Source organism: Mercenaria mercenaria, chromosome 11 (assembly GCF_021730395.1).
Source record: "Mercenaria mercenaria strain notata chromosome 11, MADL_Memer_1, whole genome shotgun sequence".
Taxonomy (NCBI): Eukaryota; Metazoa; Mollusca; class Bivalvia; order Venerida; family Veneridae; genus Mercenaria; species Mercenaria mercenaria.
In genome coordinates, this window is record NC_069371.1 from 80,669,636 (window position 1) to 80,690,111 (window position 20,476).

General features: G+C 35.2%; 2 long non-coding RNA genes across 2 annotated transcripts; both read right to left on the bottom strand.

Annotated features, from left to right (window-relative positions):
- Window positions 1–6,654: 6,654 nt before the first annotated feature.
- LOC128546685 (uncharacterized) lies at window positions 6,655–15,396 on the bottom strand. Its single transcript, XR_008366154.1, has 4 exons — window positions 15,324–15,396; window positions 14,124–14,209; window positions 13,237–13,346; window positions 6,655–7,001 (listed from the first exon to the last, which is right to left on the bottom strand). It is a non-coding gene; the product is annotated as an uncharacterized LOC128546685 (long non-coding RNA).
- A 283-nt stretch (window positions 15,397–15,679) lies between these two features.
- Window positions 15,680–19,129, bottom strand: LOC123527969 (uncharacterized). Its single transcript, XR_008366155.1, has 3 exons — window positions 18,675–19,129; window positions 16,167–16,307; window positions 15,680–15,880 (listed from the first exon to the last, which is right to left on the bottom strand). It is a non-coding gene; the product is annotated as an uncharacterized LOC123527969 (long non-coding RNA).
- Window positions 19,130–20,476: the final 1,347 nt, after the last annotated feature.

A 20,476-nucleotide genomic window follows, 5' to 3' on the forward strand; every position in this document is an offset into this window, starting at 1 on the left:
ATGTAAAAAGAATGAAGTTTCGACTTTCGTGATATCACATATTCGGACGTTCAAAACTTCACTTCATACGACAAAAAGGCCCATCTGGTATAATCGATACCGCCTTGGGACACAAATATGCCGTAGAAGTTAAAGTTTGAACAAAATCTCAAAGTTTCTCAAAATCAGTTGATAACTTCATACTTCCAGGTTCAATTCAATGTATTTAGTTAAAATCATTAGCCATACAAAACTTCATTATTCTTATACCTATTGATAGTGTTTCGGATCAAATTTAGTCTAATTATATATATGGATAATCAAATAACTTAATAAGCAGAAATCCTGAAACTACGCGCATATCGGTGACGTTTTACCCAAAATATATATGAGAGACGTTGAAGGGGAAGGCGAAGTTTGAAATCTCAAACTCTCTAATATCTGTGATATTACGTACATTACCGTGGATCCCCGATTCAAAAAATAGCAGACGACACAAACATAACCCTCGGGAGCCTCCGTTAATATCCGTGATATAACGTACATTACCGAGGATCCCCGATTCAATGAAAACGGAAGAATAGGCGAGCGGATTGATCAGGCGACGCTCAAACCCCTAAAGCTTACTGGGTATCGTTTTAAAAATAAAGATATAAGCCATCAATTACGATATTTTCGGTTTACTCCGAGCTACAGTAAAATGCTAATGTTTGTATTGTGAATTTGGATGACGAAAACGGCCATGTATTATGAAAATTTAAAATCATCACCAAATTTCTTTCTTAATTTTTCACGGGAATGATACCTCCAGATCTTTCTAGAAAACTCACTACTCTCACTAAAAATCTTGGAGCCATCATTACAATCACCCGTCTTATACTTCCTTTACATACGTGTATTCCTTAACTACATCTCAGTTTTTCAACGGTCTAAATCCGGAAACGCGCCTTTTGTGAAAATTAACTTTCATTTCCAAGAAAAAATGTTTATTTCTGACAGAGCTATTATGTGAAAATGATACAAAACAAGACATTTAAAACTGACTGCTGAACTGAGACCTATGCATGCATCATTGAAGACTTTATATAAAATTTATATATGTGCCATGAAAGAATGTATAAAAGTATGGTTCCTTGTTACGGTCTGAGTATAGTATTCTGGATATTGATAAGTGTCACGCAGACGAATTGTTATAATTTGAAGGATTGTGTAAGAAATAAAGAAACTGTTGATGTGAACATACCCTGAACATAACTTGGGGCAATTTTCGGACATTTGGGAAAACCATAGGACAGGCAATGGAGCTGATGTACAAACTTAAAAACAGTACGATTTTTTTTTTACATAACCTGAAATGATTTTGGCCCTGTTAAATGCCCTATAAACTACAGAGGATACACCATTGAAAAAGATCCGATCTATCACGGCCCAATTTGCAAGATTTTCAAGTCCCTCTGGGTAATACATGAGCCGCGCCATGAGAAAACCGACATAGTGGCTTTGCGACCAGCACGGATCCAGACCAGCCTGCGAATACGCGCAGTCTAGTCAGGATCCATGCTGTTCGCTTTCAAAGCCTATTGGAATTAGAGAAACTGTTAGCGAACAGCATGGATCCTGACCAGACTGCGCGGATGCGCACGCTGGTCTGGATCCATGCTGGTCGCAAAGCCACTATGTTGGTTTTCTCATGGCGCGGCTCATATATGCTTAAAATAACTATGAATGTGTAGAAATATACACAAGACAATGTACGGTACCATGTTTCCATGCATTGCGTTGCACCAGTTGCTTAGTAAGATTAACGAATGGTGTCTCCGAGTGGTAAAGGCCGCTGACATCGAATCACTTGCCTCGCTGTGGGTTCGAAACATCACGTGAGGATGTTGTCAGTATGGCTTACGGGAGGTCAGTATTTATAAAAGTGTCCACTCGTTCTTAAAAGAATGCCCGGATGAGCACCTGTGATTAATTATTGCATGTACTATTCAGAAGTTTTCTAACTTACAGACATACCTATCTTACTCTGTCGAAATACTTGAAGTTGACAGGACAGGTGTACAGAAACAGTGTGATAGTTTCTATGATTTCAACTGGTGACGTATATTTTGCTCGCAGATGAACAGTTTGTAACTTGAATTCATCAAAACAAAAACATAAAGTAGAAAATGTGACATTAGTTGTAAACGTGTATTTTTGCGATTTGATCTAGTTTTTGATCCAAATTTCAGACTTGGTCGCGATTTTACGAAAATAAACATTCCGGCCTTGTTTCGTACAGATCATGACGAAATGACACTTATGGCTGTTTCTTTCCTAACCTAGTGATAACAAAAAACTTCCCATACTCCAATACAGGTTCAAACCCCGGCTTAGTATGTAAATCATATGAATGAGCATCTTTTTCACTTTGACTTTGACTCATCAACAGCAAAAACCTCAAGTGTCATATGTTGAAAATAGAAAATAAGTCTGTGAAGTTAGGTTTTTTTGTTGTTGTTTAATTCACACCGACAGTTATAGGTCATATGGCGATTTTCCAGCTTTGATGGTGAATGAAGACCCCAGGTGCCCCTCCGTGCATTATTTCATCATAAGCGGGCACCGACCTTCCGTAAGCCAGCTGGATAGCTTCCTTACATGAAGAATTCAACACCCCGAGTGAGGCTCGAACCCACGTCGGTTAGGGGTAAGTGATTTGAAGTCAGCGACCTTAACCCCTCGGCCACGGAGGCCCCCTGTGAAGTTAGAGTAGGAGCAAGTGTTCTATAGTTATTAAGCAGAAACTTTTCAGTCTAAGGGTCAGTGACCCTGACCTCCGACATACTGACACGTAAAAAGTATAGGTCATTTACATTCAATCTCCCTAGGACGTTTAAAGGCTGTAGGCTAAAGGGTTCTTCAGATATTGGCCGGAGAACATTTTCAGTCTAGAGGTCACCATGACCTTCAAACAACTGACCCGTAATGATCATTTGATGACGACAGGAAATCATATTGTAGTTCTAAATCTGTCAGCTACAGCACTCTTCAAGTATACAGCAGACAAAGTTTTCAGTCTCAACGTCCTTATGACCATTACCAACTTTTAGTAGCATCGATCTATCGGAAAATCGATAAATTTGCCTATATGAACAAAGAAGGAAAAAATCACTTAAACTTAAATAAAAAAAGTTCTATTTGGAAATCAAAAATTCGATACCCCACAAATTAAAGTTTAATTTATTCCGGATATTATGAATATTTATTTTAAAAAATATTTTAATATTTGGTTGGTCCTTTTTTACTTTAAATAGACCCACCTCAGTTCATATAGACTCTGTAGGAAACGGGTTAAAAAAATTGACTTTTTCAAATATAACAGATAAAATGAGATATTTTCCGCAAATAATCAAAAATTCGATACCCCTAAAAATGTAGAAAAATTATTCAGTTTTCGTTATGTGTAATTTGTTTTAAATTTAATAATGGTTTGTTTGGTCCTTTTTGCATTTTAGTGTGTACAGTGAACATTTCTTTAAAAATCCGGCATTTTCCGCCGTTATCCGTAAGTACTCGGAAGCTGTTACGGAAAATATTGTCGTCTGCTAGCCTGACTTTGTCGGTTCAAGTTGTTATAGCTCAAAGCCTATGAATTGTAGGCAACTTCACATTGACAAAAAAAAACTGAGATTGTAATAAGACAAATTAAAACAAATTAATTGTTGAACTCAGAAACGCCGAAACCTAGATCTGCTGTCGTTTAAAATAACGCTATGGAGGATTAAGCGTTCATTCGCATTTATAAAATATACAAATGCTTTTAATTTTCATCGCAAAAAAGATACTTAAAGCAATTAATTCTCATGTGTTTCCGTAAAATATAGTCTGTCAGTAATTGAGTTTCAAAGCATTCTTAAGAAATATAGCGATAATTAATTTCCAGATACCTATATTACCTATATTATTTTTTGCCGCTTGTGACTTTTTTATTGCCGCGGCGGTCCGGGTCCGATCTCCAACGCGGTTATCTTTTTTTCTTCATATGGGATTTTTTAAAATAATTTTGAAACAAAAAAAAATCATTTTCTATTATTCATAATATGACCAAACTTTAATTTGAAAGATAGCCTTGATGAACTGATAATTCTGCTTCTTTCCGAATCTCCTTTGCATATATTATTCTGTATTCTTAAATTAATGCATGTTTCTGGTACATTCTTAAGTCATTCGTTTAAAAAATTGCGATATCTATTATTTGTTTTAGTCCCAAGATTGCACACAATCACATCAAGCATAAAATAATTTGATTGTAACAAATATCTTAAAATTACCCTTTGACTTTTATTGTGTATTACAATATTGCCTAGGGGTAAACAGTATCCGTTCAGTGTTGTTTCAAGCCGGGTCATAAAAAATATGTTACCCCACTTACTACAAGTGAATATATTTATTTCACTTTCTTCTGTCTTTATATAGTCTTTTCCCTTTCTTTCAGGAACTTTGTTTTTACGATTTTTACACTTATGAATCGTATGACAGTACAAATTTAGAATTCACGTCGTTAATAGAGTTGTTCCGTAAATATTTACTGAGTAAAGATCTTGGCCCAAATTTCACGAAAAAACTTATTCTAAAATTATAATTTAGTTAAGTCTGCTATTCTAAAATTGAGATATTGATTAAGTTATTGTTATTTAATGTTGATTTTTTCCTGTAACGATATATTTATAGTTAAAGTATACTACGGTAGTAGTATTTGTCAGCAGTACCTTTTCAAGTCACGCAAATATGATATTTCTATTTCGGCACGATATAAGAAGCTTAATCCTTACCATGCTAAATTACAATAATAAACTTGTTAATCTTTCAATTTGGACAGTACTATGAAAAGGGTGCATACCAGAAAGTTACTGGCTGAATGACAGACAGTGCAGATGATGATCAGTCTGCACATCCGTGCAGACTGATCATGATCTACACCGATCGCAAAGGAAGAACCAATCGTGTCCAGCATGGTAAGGGTTAAGTATTTCCTTTTAAAGGTATAAGTCTTATTTCTATACTTCTTTTTCTTTAAAGCGACTGGTCTCCAAATCGTTCGACAACAAAAACACTTTTTAGATATCTTGAAAAAAAGCTATATTTCTTATGAAGGCTTCAAAACTTAATTACTGACAAACTTTATGTTACGGAAATACATGAGAATTTGCTGTTTTATACCTTTTTCGATTAAAAATCGAAAAGCGTTAGTGATTTAGAATTTTGAAAATATTTTAGAAACAAAAGCTCATACTTTAATGTTCATAATATGTGAAAGAAAGCGCGTATAGAGGAAGTATATACGCTTTCTAAATATTTTAGATAACATGTTCATATTCATGAATATTTATTTTATTTACAGACAGTTTCTTGTGCGTAAATATTTCTTTTCAGTAAATAGATATAATTATATATGTTAGCATGATGTTTCATGTATTAAAAAGAAAGTAAATCTATGTGTTCGATGTATAAAATGTAACGATTTCTAAATATTTCAGATAACATATTCATATTCTTAAATATTACTTTTGTTTGACAATTAATAAAGTATTATATAATTTTTCGATTTGTTCCGATTTTCACTTTAATAATTATTAAAACTTCATTCAGTATATCAAATAGAAAACCGCCCGCCTGTAAATGCATCAGATAATGACCAAAGCTGTTAATTATCGATTTTTGCCACCGTGTTACTACAACAACAACAATTAGTACGGAAATCAACGAATCCGTCCGGTAGCGATGATATTGGATTATTGGTTTTATTGATTTTTATGATAGGTAGATCTGCCCCGCTTTATCGGTTTAGAGATGTTACTAAAAGTTGGTAATGAATAGAAGTCTACTTACCACAGACAAGTCTATAAAGCTTAGCGTCAGTAGGCCAACGCACTCTTGAAATATTGGTCGGAAACTGTTTACAGTCTCAAAATTCCACTGATCCCAACAACAGTAAGGGTCATCTGCTGTCTACAGGTAATAGTCCCATGAAGTTTGACTACTGTAGGCACAAGTATTATCTAGTTATTGATCAGACAAGGCAATCTGAAAGACAGCTGTCCGCCGCCGCTGTTATAGATAGTGAAAGGGCTGATGGTAATGGGTGGAAGCACTGACGTTGTTAATTATATGACATCTATGAATTTGAAAATTCTTCAAGGGGTTTAGAAGATACAGAGCAGACCCAAAATGAAGGCTCAAACATTTGACCTTGAGTTGTGACCTTGACCTTGAGCCAAATGGCTGACTCATAAGTTCTTAAAATCGTCTTGATGAGGTGATCAATTGACCAAACTTTCATGAAAATAATTCAAGGGGTTTGGGAGATACAGAGCTCAAACCTTTGACATTGAGCCAACACGGTTGACTCGCGAGGTCTGCATATTGTCTTGATGAGATGATCATTTGACCCAAGTTTCATAAAAGTCCTTCAAGGGGTTAAGGAGATACAGAGCAGACACGGTTGACTCATAGGTTCTGCACATTGTTTTAATGAGGTGATCATTTGGCCAAAGATTCATGAAAATCCTTGGAGGGGTTTAGGATATATACTTAGCGATAGAAATATTACGGACGAACGTCAGGACAGAGACCATTCCTATTAAAACGATGCCGACAGACCAACAATGAGCAAAAAAATTCACCACATATTCTTCAAAGTTGGGCATAAATACTACCTTTTGACATCTTCTCCCTATACGAGATTCAGAGACACAAAAGCATTCGGCTTGTGAATAATGGCCTTAGAGCTTGACCTTTCAGCTATTGATCAATCCTCCTGTTACAGCGTTTATATTTAGTCATTTTAAACTGAACTTCACGGCATACATTTATGTCTGTAATCAATCAATTAACACTATGGTTAAGTGGTAGCTTAAAAATACAAGAAGTTGTCTGTGCTTTTCAAATTGTATTTCCATTTAGAACTTTATAATAAATTTTCAAAAATCACAGCTTGGCTTTCAGTTCTGTAAACACCATGGCCAATCTTTGATGGATACCTGAAAAATAAAAAAAAAGAAATCAGTCAAGATACACATATTCATAAGAGCTGTTTGAAGAACGTGTATGCCCCATGATGGGTTGTTCCTCTGATCTGTATGACCTTGACCTACTAATCCCCAAAACATTTGGGATCATCTACTTCTTAAGCCTAATCATACCATGTATGGTAACTGTAAGGGCAATTGAGTACACCAGCTAATGTGACGGATGAATTAAGAAGGTCCAAGACCTTCACCATATAACAGTGAATATATTTATGACACACAGAATCATGAATAATAATATTTGTGATCAGTATAAAAGCATAAAACAGAGCATGTGCCCTCATTTGAACAAATTTGAGAGATGACTTTACAATGATGCTATAGATCAATTTTAATGAAAACTAGAGTTCTCACAGGAGAGACGAATTATACCCCCACAATATGTCCTTGTCACAGAACTAAGCCAATGTCGACAGTGAACATGCTTGACCTTTGACCTACTGACCTCAAAATCAGTAGAGGTAATTTGCTGGTCATGATCAACCTCCCTATGAAGTTTCATGATCCTCGGCCCAAGCGTTCTCAAGTTATAGTCTGGAAAAGGTTTAAATGTTCCGGGTCACTCTGACCTTTGACCTTTGGAACTCAAAATCAATACAAATCATCTGCTGGTAATGACCAACCTTTCTATTAAGTTTCGTGGTCCTAGTCCCAAGCCTTCTGAAATTATTGTCTGAAAACGGTTTAACTGTTCCGGGTCACTGTGACCTACTGACCTCAAAATCAGTAGGGGTCATCTGCTGGTCATAACCAACCTCCCTATAATTTTCATTAACCTAGACCCAAGTGTTCTCAAGTTTTCATCTGGAAACCGTTTAACTGTTTGTGTTATTGTGACCTTGACCTTTGACCTACTAGCGTCAAAGTCAAACTTGACCTGTATTTTATCATGTTACACCTGTGTACCAAAATTTATAATCTTAGACCCAAGCGTTTTCATGTTGTCATCCGGAAACCGTTTAACTGTTCCGAGTCACTGTGACCTTGACCTATGACCTACTGACCTCAAAGTTGAATCTGACCTGTATTTCATGATGTTACATCTGTGTACCAAAATTTATGATCCTATGCCCAAGCGTTCTCAAGTTATCATCCGGACAGCATTTAAATGTTTCGAGTCACTGTGACCTTGACCTTTGACCTATTGAACTCAAAGTAAAACTTGACCTGTATTTCATGATGTTACACCTGTGTATCAAAATTCATGATCCTAGGCCCAAACGTGTTCTCAAGTTATCATCCGGAAACCATTTAACTGTTCCGAGTCACTGTGACCTTGATCTTTGTCCTACAGACATCGAAGTCGAACTAACCTGCATTTTATGATGTTACACCTGTGTACCAAAATTAATGATCCTAGGTGCAAGCAATCTCAAGTTATCATCTGGAAACCGTTTAACTGTTCAGGGTCAATACAACCTTGACCTTTGACCTACTGACCCCAATTTCAAACTTGACATGTATTTTCTAATGTTACACTTGTGTACCAAAAATTATTAAAATCGGTCAAGCCTTTCATGAGTTATCTTTCGGAAACCATGAACCTACATGACCCAGTTTCAAACTTTACCTAGAAATAATCAAGACAAACATTCTGACAAAGTTTCATAAAGACTGGGTCACAACTGTGGCCTCTAAAGTGTTCACAAGTATTTCCTTTGATTTGTCCGGGTGACCTAGCTTTTGACCCCACATGACCCAGCTTCAAACTTGACCTAGAAATCATCAAGGCAAACATTCTGGCCAAGTTGCATAAATATTGGGTAATAACTGTGGCCTCTAGAGTGTTCACAAGCTTTTCCTTTGATCTGGCCTACTGACCTAGTTTTTGACCCACATGACCCAGTTTCAAACCTGACCTAGAGCTCATCAAGACTAACATTCTGACCAAGAATCATAAAGATTGGGTCACAAATGTGGCCTCTAGAGTGTTCACAAGGCAAATGTAGATGCACGACGGACGCCGACGGACGCCGGACAATGGCCGGTCACAATAGCTCACCTTGAGCACTTTGTGCTCTGGTGAGCTAACAAAAAACAAAGTTCCATAACTCAGCAGAATATATGTTAACTCTTATCATGCTGGACACGACTGATTCTGTCTTTGCGACCAGTGTAAATCATGATTAACCTGCCCATCCATGCAGTCTGATCATGATCTGCACTGTTTACCATTCAGTCAGTTTATTTTTCTTAAGTACCCCTTTTTACAGTTAATGGTAATGTGACTAATTCATTATAGAAATCTAGCAGGATAAGGGTAAGACCCTAACATGCACAATGCACAACTAGTGTTTGTACTGATCACATCTGAACTAGCTTCAAGACAAGGAGTTATCTACTTCTTTTCTATTTTTAGCTCTGGATATACCAAGTTTGAAGAAGATACATTCAGCTGTTCATGACAAGTGTATGTTAAAGGTATTTCTATTTTTAGCTCAGCCTCTAGCTCAAGTGTGAACAAACTTGGGTGAGGACCTTTAATTAATGCTACAAACCAAATTTAATGAAGATCCATCAAGCGGTTCATAAGAAGAAGTCATTTAAAAGTTTTTCTACCTTTAGCTTTTGATGGCCACATAAAATCAAGAAGAATCTTAGAAAACTATTTAATTAAAAGTCCATGACAGGATGTTACTGACCAAGTTTTGTGTAATTCTGACCGGTAGTTTCAGCGAAGAAGAATTCAGGGTTCCCACTCTTTTCCATGGAAATAATTCAAGGACTTTTCAAGTACATTTTCACAAAATTCAAGGACTAATAGAGCGCCCAAACCTGATCCAGACATTGTAGGTTCAAGTCCCGTCAGAAGTGAAATTCTTTCACTGCCTCTAAGAACAGGTGCTAGAACTTTAAGAAAATAAGCTAGAGCTATCCCTAAAGGGGATGAATACTTCTGCCTCACTCACTGTCACTTGGTTAAAGTAGTACTGTTTAAGAGACATAATGGAAAATATCTAGGTCCGACTTATCTCCTCTTTGCTAGATTATCTTGTAATATGAACATGAATTTATCCTCATGTCATATACTACCAGTCTGTAAAGTTTCAACAAAACCCTTCAAATAGTTTAGAGTTAGGTTCACAAGAATCATGGACAGACATAAATGGATAGGTGGACAGACTCCAATAAACCCCCCTTTTGAACTTCATCGGTGGGGTATAATACAAGTAAATTTAATTTAACTAAAAAACAGGACTCAATTTTCACCAAGCGTTTAAGACTTTTCAAAGTTGTCAGTAGGTTGCTTTTTAGATTGACTTCTTGTGCTGATACGCATCTCTTCACCTTGCGATTCAATTTTAAGAGTGTTCTGCAATTTGTTCAGACTTTTGAGGTCGTATTTTACACTAGCTTTGCCAATTTCTCTTCTTTGTAGGAAAGAAATCATTTTTCAAAGTTTCCCAAGTTTTTCTTTCATCTTAATCACTAGACGCTTTACAAAGAAAGATAACTCCGTATAGACGAAGTAGGTGTAACACCACTAAAATCTCAACTGATGTGAAGAGCTGAAGACACAAATTTTTCAATAACAGTGATGGTCACAATAGCCTAAATAGTTTTCCCTATATATTCTATATAAAACTGACCTTTTTCAAAGAGCTACCAAACATAGCTAGACCCATTTCAGAGAACAAATCCTTACCTCATTTTAAAGAGTTATGATAAAACTGATATAAAATGAAGAGAAAAGTAGGGGTCATGTATCTTCTAAGAGAGATTTCTCTGGTCACATTTACTTACTGTAAACTGACATCAAAATCACACTGCTGTGACCTGGAAGTACTACTCATACTAAAATTGAGCTTGACTTCACCAAATACAACCTGCTCTCCCATTTTTCCTACCAAAATGTCAACAATACATCCACAATGAAATTTAAACAAAAACTATCCTCAATTTAGACCTCTGTTGCCATGCCAAGTGAAAAATTAGTGTTCAAATACCTGGCAGCCATTACGCGACTAGACCAGATGGCTCCCACGCTGGTTCCTTTAGTTTAGTTAGGCCTGATAGCAATGCCGGTGTTTCTCTATTTAAATATGTTTGCTTTTTATGTACACTGGCAATATTGCGAGCATACAGAAAGAACAAAATTCCCGATTTTTTCCAGGTTTTTTGCTCTTTTTTTATAATTCAAGTACTTTCAAGGCCTTGAAAATAAAATGAAAAATTCAAGGACTTTTCCAGTTTTCCAGGAAGCGTGGGAACCCTGGAAGATGTTTAAATGAAATTACTAACACAGGAAGCCGGGCGATGTACAACGAACCATCCACCTACACTAACAGCTCAACCTGAACAAAGTTCAGGTGAGCTAAAATGGTGGCACCATTCATGAAATACTGGTGCCAGTTGTGGACCTTGTGTCATGTGATGTGGGTGATGATGCCAAACAACTATTTTAAGTTTGAATTAAAACCATTTAATAATAACAGAGGTAGAGTGAATGTTCATCAAAATAAAACTTTTACCTAACATTTAAGTAACAAGATGGCCAAGATGGACTAAGGTTGCTCACCTGAGTAACATACCATAACAGTGTAAACATGTTTAACCTAGTGATTTCATGGAGACAAATATTCTGATCTATTTTCATTAAGATTGGACCAAAAATGTTGCCTCTTGAGTGTAAACAAGCTTTTTCTTTTATTTGACCTAATGACCTAGTTTTTGGCCCTACATGCTTCAATTTAGAACTCAATCAAGATTTGATGAAAACAAACATTCTGACAAAGTTTTGGGAAGATTGGAGCAAAAAAGTCGCCTCTAGAGTGTAAACAAGCTTTTCTTTTGATTTTACCTAGTGACCTAATTTTTGACCCCACATAACCAAGATTCTACAACATTTAGGACTTATTGATAACAAACATTCTGACAAAGCTGTATAAAGATTTAATCAAACATGTAGGCCTTAGAGTGTAAACCTTTTCTTTGATTTGACCTGCTGACCTAGTTTTCATCCAAGGTGACCCAGATAAAAAAAATCATCTGAGATTTGATGGAGACAAACATTCTGAATAAGTTTCATGCACATCAAATGACAAATTCAGCCCCTATTGCAGACACAATGTTTTCCTTTGACTTGACCAGGTGACCTAGTTTTTGACCCCAGATGGCCCAGATTCAAACTTTATCTAGATTTCATCAAGAAATTAATTCTGATAAAATTTCACCAATATCCATTCAAAAACGCAGCCCCTATTGCACATACACCCGTTTTTTTGTTTATTTGACTGGGTGACCTAGTTTTTGACCCATATTAACCCATATTCAAACCTGACCTAGAATTCATTCAGACAAGCATTCTGACCAATTTTCATGAGTTTCAAACTTAAAATGTGGTCTCTACAGTGTTAACAAGATTTTCCTTTGATCTAGCCTAGTGACCTAGTTTTTAAAACCACATGACCCAGATTCAATATTGGCATTAAGATCATCAAGATAAACATCCTGACAAAGTTTCATGAAGATTGACCTAGTTTTTAACTCCAGATAACCCAGATTCAAAGTTGACCAGTCCTATAGATTACCAAGACAATTATTATAATCAATTCTCATCAGGTTCCAACTTAAACTGTGAAATCTAAAAGTATTGACAAGATTTTCATTTGATATTGCCTAGTGACCTAGTTTTTAATTCCACATGACCCAGTTTCAAACTTAGCCTAGAGACCATCAAGATAAACATTCTGACCAAAATTCATAAAGATTGAGTCACAACTGTGACCTCTAGTGTTTACAAGCTTTCCTTTGATTCGACCGAGTGACCTTGTTTTTGACTCAACATGACCAAGATTCATTCTTTAAGTAAGTACAATTTGGCATAATGCACTAAAAAATTTTGTATTTTTTTGGGACCTTGTGTCATTATCATGTGGGAGATGACGTGGAACAACTGCAATGTATTTCAAGTGTTTTAATCAATTAATAATTAATAGAATGAAAATTGCACTGAAAACTTAACCTGAAATTTTTAGTACAAAAGGGGAATAATTCATGGAATACTGGTGCCAGAGTTTTGTCCCTTGTGTCATATGATGTGGTTTTAAGTTTGAAGAAAATCCACCTTGTACTAACAGGTGTAGACATGGATGCTGACGCCGGGGCAAGTAGGACAGCTCTCCATATACTTCATACAGTCAAGCTAAAAAAAGCTTCAAATGAATTCAGTTTAGCAAGTACTTACTTGACTTGTATGTAGATAACAGGGCAGCATTAACAAGGTGTCTTGGGCTGTTGCTCACTCAGAACTGTCTTCAATAGGATGTCTTGTACAGTTGTCAACTCATATAATACCTGAAAAAAAACAACATATATACATGTTTTTCCATCAAATAATGTAAAGAACAACCCTCAACTACTTCAACTGACTGACCAATGATTGTTCCAACCCTCATTTTAATTTTCTAGATGAAAACAAATATCCTATTATCTTCTTTCAGTCATAATCACTGTGTTACTTTAGTGTAATTTTCTGAAAGAAGTTTAGTTGAATGTAAGAATTGTTTACAATTTGTTCTGTCTGCAATTCTAGTTTAAACACTGTTTTGTGAAAAAAAGTATGAAGAAAAAAAAACTGATGATCTACCCATATCTGAAACTGGTATGGGCAAAACAATAATTTCAACCTACAGTAATATAGAATATGTATATGCCACTCTGTTAGTTTCTATAGGATGCCATAATGATTGGCTGTAAAAACTAATTGTGTTTATGGGGATGGGTTCTTCTCGTTCCTTTGTTAAAGTCAACAAGCAATTTACCAATTGTAGTTTTACTATTTTAATATTAGTATCACCATAGTATTTAGTATAACGCATCCTGAAAACACATATGAACAATACTTACTATAAATACTTACAATCATGTAAGACACAAAGTTGTTACACAAAATACCATACAGTTCATATTAAGCATATCTCTTAATCAAATAATGACATCTCAGGCTCAAACATATACATGTGTGTGTAGTGGCATATTACAGCTAAAATACATATACTTCAGGAAGTGTGTAAACTCAAATGTACATTGCTATGCAATTAATTAAAGGTTACAAATACAAATTATGCATACCAGGTTGTGGACCTAAATGCACCATATGTCACAGCAATATCTCAGCACAGCATAACACACACACACACTGTGATCTGGTTAGAGGCCTGTAAATGATTAAATGGTTTATAGTGCAAATAGAGAATGAGACAGTGATATAAGAAAGATTGCCATTTATGAAACAAAATATTAACTGTCTAAACAGAATGAGCCAATACCATAAAAGATAAAATCATTACTAAGCACTTTATGAGACCATTGAATTGATAATTACAAACTGTAGTGAGTGAAATAAAAAACCTGTATTTAATCCAATATTAATTCAACTGTTTTAAAATAAAAAGCTCAATACATGTATTCAAGGATATAAATTAGCTGGGGCCCAGTAGCCCATGGCCCCTAGATTTTGGGCTGGGCCCCTAAATTGTTGGAGAAAATACCCATATACCTAATGTTAAACATTTATTTTTGACAGTCTGGGTCCCTAAATAAAAATAGCCAGTTTATATTCCTAGTATTCAGTTACATGACTATACAGACAATGACCAGGTATCTTATGAAAGACTAATCCAATGAAATTAAAGCATTTCAGAGGGAAAATTTTGACCTAGGGTCAATGCACAAGAATGCACACAAAACACAATAAAACTGATATGTAAAACTCCTGGCACATTATTAAACATGATTGATTAATTTTTAAATTGTAGAAATTCCAGCTAAAATCTAATTCAGTTCATCAAGCTATATAAGCATATTTTCAGTTCATTATGGTGAGTACTGTTACTGCTTTCTTCAATTCTTGTTAACATCAAAATGTAAGGAACTTAAAAGGGACCAAACTATTTTTTTAGTATGACTTTCAAGCTTTTAATGGTGACAGAAGACCCCAGGTATTACTTCAGGCAAGATAAAGCAGGCACTTGTTTTAACAACCAACACTATGTCAATTAGCTGGATAACTTTCCTGCATGGAAGAATGCTATACCCCTAGTGTGGGTTTCAAATGCACAGCAATAAAGGGCAACTGATACCACATCAGTTGTGAAAAGTCAAAATATTTTCGAGCATATAAAAGGTGTACTCTATATGGACAAACAGTACTGTGTGCTATCTGGTATGACATATTATATGATGAATTCTGAGAAGTAAAAGTGAATATGTATTGCATGTGTAAGTCTTAAATATTCCCTACAGGTCTTAGAAAAGACAAAAATAACTTACTTTGTTTCACAATTTAGAACTCTGTACTTGCAGACCTCTAAAAACCTGTGTTGACTGCAGAGTTTCATACCTGAAAAAGCAAAGCTGATGTTCAAACTTATCCTGGTTTATTAAAGCTAGTTATGACAAAATGTAATATCAGTAATATGGTCTGTCAACTGTTTTTTCAGAAACAAACAATAAAATCTGCTTTAATATAAAGAATTATTAAATTATTTATAATGTGCAATACATTAATTACTACCACTCTCAGATAAGAAGGAATATATATATTTGCTACTATAATTCAGACAAAGACATATATCTTTAGAATGAAGGAATTTTATAATTACTTCATTTTGAACATTTTATAAACTTAAATGACATTTTCATGGTTCTATATGACTGTATGAATTCAAGAGGAAGAAAAAAAAACGCAATGGCTTTTTTTGTCACATACCACCAAGAATACCTGACTAAAATTGGACTGGGAAACAAGACGTCTGCTTTACGCCATGCTGCTATCTGCAGTTGACCGAGATTCCAGGACTTCAACTCTGTTCAACATTGTCCACTATCTGTTACAAAAAAAAATGTCACTGTTTAGAACTTTATTTATAATACAATATAAAGAAAACAGAAAGAGTTGGTTTAATGCGACAAACTACCTTTGAAGGGTTATAATGACTTTGGTTATAATTTGGCAGCCAATTTTTTTTATCATGAACATAAAAAAATATCAATTTCTTGCTATTTCTTATTTTTTTATAATTGTTATCTCAATAATAACTCATATATTTGTCATAGGTTTAAATCTCTGCTTAACAGTTTAAAAGGTATTATGGATTCCATTCCTTTTATTACCTGACTTTATGACTTTGACAGTTGACTTGAAAAATCTCAGTTTGTGCATAAGCCCCAAAAGTTTGCCTTGAGCAATGTTTTTTTTTTCAGGTCTGGTTACTGCACTGAGCAGTATTGTTGTCTGTAATTTCTTCTGGCATTCTGCAACATAAATAGTTTTAAAGACATTATAATAAACTGTGATACCAAGCTTGTGTGATAAGAATGTTTCATTTGTAACTTACATTGCATGACATATGTAATATCACTAATATGTCACATCAAGATTTCAAGCCAGATACAAAACCCCTAGAGGACTCTCGACTAGGCATTGGGTTACCTGATGACTATCATGCAGGCTAGGCGGCGTTCAGTTAATTTATTGGAGGGCAAGAGAATTCCTCGACTTTATTATCCAATAAACATATGTTCAATACAGACAGGTCATATTAGTTGTGTAGCGTTTCTCGTACCGGGTGGCCTCGGTAGCTCAATTGGTAGAGCGTTAGCAAGGTAAGCCGAAGGTCCGAGGTTTGAATCCCCGTCGAGGCTGCACATTTTTCCTGAGACTGTTACATTTGGGGGCTCGTCCAGGATGCTCACCCTTGAAGCCCATGCAGGGCAAAGCAGTTTGGCTAAGTGTGAATCTGAATTTGGTTAACAGTCTGTGGCAGACATTGGCCAGGAGTGCTAAAGTCTCGCAATAAGAGGGAAGGTGTGTAGCGGTTCTCGTATCGGGTGGCCTCGGTAGCTCAATTGGTAGAGCTTTGGCATTGTAAGCAGAAGGTCCGAGGTTTGAAACCCAGTCGAGGCTGCACATTTTTCCTGAGACTGTTACAGTTGCAATACTGTCAAACATACCCTTCGATTGCAGGCATTTGTCCGTATCAAATATAGATCATTGGTGCCTATTTAATTTATTTTTATATTAAAATCAAGTCTCATGCACATTCAGTTTCTTTTATTATATAGATGATAAAAAACACTGATACGAAGTAAAAAACACTGATACGAAGTAAATAGGGTACGAGTCGACCCCAAATAACCGTTGACGATGAATGTCTGCAATATCGACACTAATAAAATTATACTAACGATATCACTGAAATTTCCGATAGCGCAGTACACATCTGTCACAATGTATAACTGATACACAAAAATCCAAAATATAAACTTACATATAAATTGAAAAGTTATAAAAACTTTACAAATTGATAAAATGTATAATAATCTCACTCAATATCCATAAATCATCAGGAAGAATACATTTGTAAGTTCCAAATTCGATCGATAAACTTCCGCCTTTCAACATTTTATACCGTCACTGACGCGCTTGTCTTTCATAACTGGCATTTGGTCATAACATGTAAATCATCATTACACAAAAACTATATGCATGACACAACTGGTTTTACTATCAAATGAAAGCTTTTTGTGAGCAGATTAACGTCCACTAAAATATTTCCTGAAAAATGATACAGTAGTATTTTCTAAGCGCGAGTAGTTTGCCAATTTTCAACAAAAACTTCTTAAATTTAGATATATAATTAGGCAATGTTATGATAAAATATACTCAATACAATCCTTTACAAACAATATGAAGTCATAAAATATTGATTTCATTGCAGCGCAATGTGGCGCAGCTGGATTGAAGTGACCGGGGGTGTGAAAGATTTCCTCGTCAAATTTCCGCCATTTTCCGCTGCTAAACCGGAAATGAACGAATGCTCACGAGGCATATGTCGTAAAATTTCGGTGATTTCCGTCAATAAGATTTACGTACCCTTGAAGCTCTCCTGTAAAATGGCCGACAATGTTTTGACAGAAATGAAAATGCATTTCAAGCGAGGATATAATGTTTTAAAATTATTCTTTATTGAAAATAATGTTATAAATTGATTTATAAAGCAGCATGCTATTATTGAGTATAGCAATCAGCACATGACACTCATTATTTATATAGTTCCAACGTTTTTTATACACTCTAGTGTACCCCACCCACACATTTTTAGCTTGTTTATCTTTGAGCACAAATTATTATTGGTGTTTATGATTATAACATGGAGAGTTATAGATTCTTATCTAAATAAATACATATTCAGGCAACTGTTTCTATTCCTTGAATAATTTTGTCTATTTAACCCATTTAGTGAGACATTATTTATTGTGATCACACTCTGTCTGTTGTTTTTAATGTAATAACTTAAATGTGTATTCATTTATTATAACTGAATGATTCTTCACTTGACTGCCATAATATATTCTACCGAAAACTAAGTTCTCCAGCCCCCAAAATGACCTATGAACGAAACTGAGGAGTTGACAGAATAAAAGAGATAAAATTTCATTTAATTTTTGAAAAAACAAATTTTTTTTGCCATTAGAGTCTATTTATATTACACTGTTGCTTTTCCTTTGACAAAACCTTCATTTTTATGTATCATATGCTTATATTTTTTTTAAATTAAAAAATCCTTTGTTATCGCTAATTATACCTACATAACCGAATATTTCTACAATAATTATTACCAGCATGTCCCTCCAATTGATCTGTCAACACAGGAAACAGCGAAGATAAACAGAATTTATGTGCTCAATATTTCCTTCGCACTCGCTTCCGCTTCGTGTCGCACTGACCCAAAGCGCGTGCTTTTGTATGATCGATGATGTATTTCATCCACTGTTGTGCAACATGTACACGGAAAATCAAGTTTTACTGCTGAACAATCTGCAGTATTTTCGACAGAAAGTTTCGTCGTGGTTGCTCACACGGATGCCGCCATTTTATTTACGATATCGTAAATATTTACGAGACCCCTGACCCTCTCGTAACTTTACGAGGATTTTATGTAGAAACTTACGATATCGTAGCTACGATCATTTTCATAAGACACCTGTCAGACTTACGAGAACGTTGCGAGAGACTTACGAGAAAGATACGAGAAATATTCTCGTAAGTATCTTGATAAGACGGGTCCAGTATATATAACCTATCTAATTTAAAATTGTACATACAGTATTTTGAACAAAGCACCATCAGCAACGTCTTTTTAACGCAGCAGTAACTGATTGTAGTTGTGACAAAGAAAAGTATTAAGCAAAGACATAAGAAAGCAGTCAACAAAACAAAACTGTTACATCGTAAATATACAATGCACTGCATACATTTACTCTTAGACTATAAACTGATGCACTGCATTAGAATGGCCCGAATAAAAGACAACAAGGCCCTTTATCAAAGAATGTTTTTTACTTTTAAATGTTCATAGTAGCAATATTCAATTATGCTTTATGGATTAAGACTTGGCTGAATAAATCCAAAGACATCAAAGTTACAATAAGGAAGATTTTTAAAACTGAAGTAAAGACGATATTGAATAGGAATACATCTTTACAATACATTCCATTCCGACGTTCTGACGTTGATTCGTCTCTCTAGTGGAAGTGTAGATCACATGTGTGTTTCTCTTTTCTTATATCCTTCAACATTGTCTTTGAAACAGTGTAACAATATGTAACGGATATCCAGAAAAATACTCTCGTTTAAAAATGTTCAAGCGAGTAAACATAATATATTAACAGTCTAAACCAAGATGCTAAGTTCACTTAATCAACAAATTAATCTGGACGCATCTTATACTTCCAAAGAATCTTCTTATGGATTCCGTTTATTCAAAATTTATTAGAAGATGTTACATATTCAAGGTTACTTAAACATACTTTCTACTTTCCTGCTTTGTTTTAACTAGTATGTTTCGAAAACCTTTTTATATTTCAAGTGTACAACAACGGTACCGGCGCATTTATCACTATCCATTATGCATTTTTAAAATAATAATTGTGTTTAGATGAGACAACTTCCAAATACGGTACCAGACATGCATCTCTCTAATCCATGTTCAGTTTATCGTCTAGTCTGATAGCCAGAAATTTTGCTGCTTTTTGTCTGTAGTAGCTGTTTCTCTGCAGAACTTCTGTTCTGTAATTCGCTCCCTATACCCATTATTTCGTTCAATCTGTTCAGCATTTATCATGGGATCAATATACTCAGCCATACTGAGTGGGTTTGGGCGAAGTGCCATTTATTTCAGGCGCTCATTGCAACGTTTAACAGCTGTCATTTTTTTGCATGTCCAATATCTTATTTATCATTTCTCTTTCAGCATTCCAATACCCTCCTCATGAGATACCATTCCTTTCTTTGCTTTTTGGATTTTTTTCATTTCATTTGAATACGTTCCTTTTCCTTTAGGAGGTAGGTTACCTTCACATCTTATGTCCAACCGGAAGCTAACGTGACAATTTACGAAGACGTTTACGACAAGACAAAC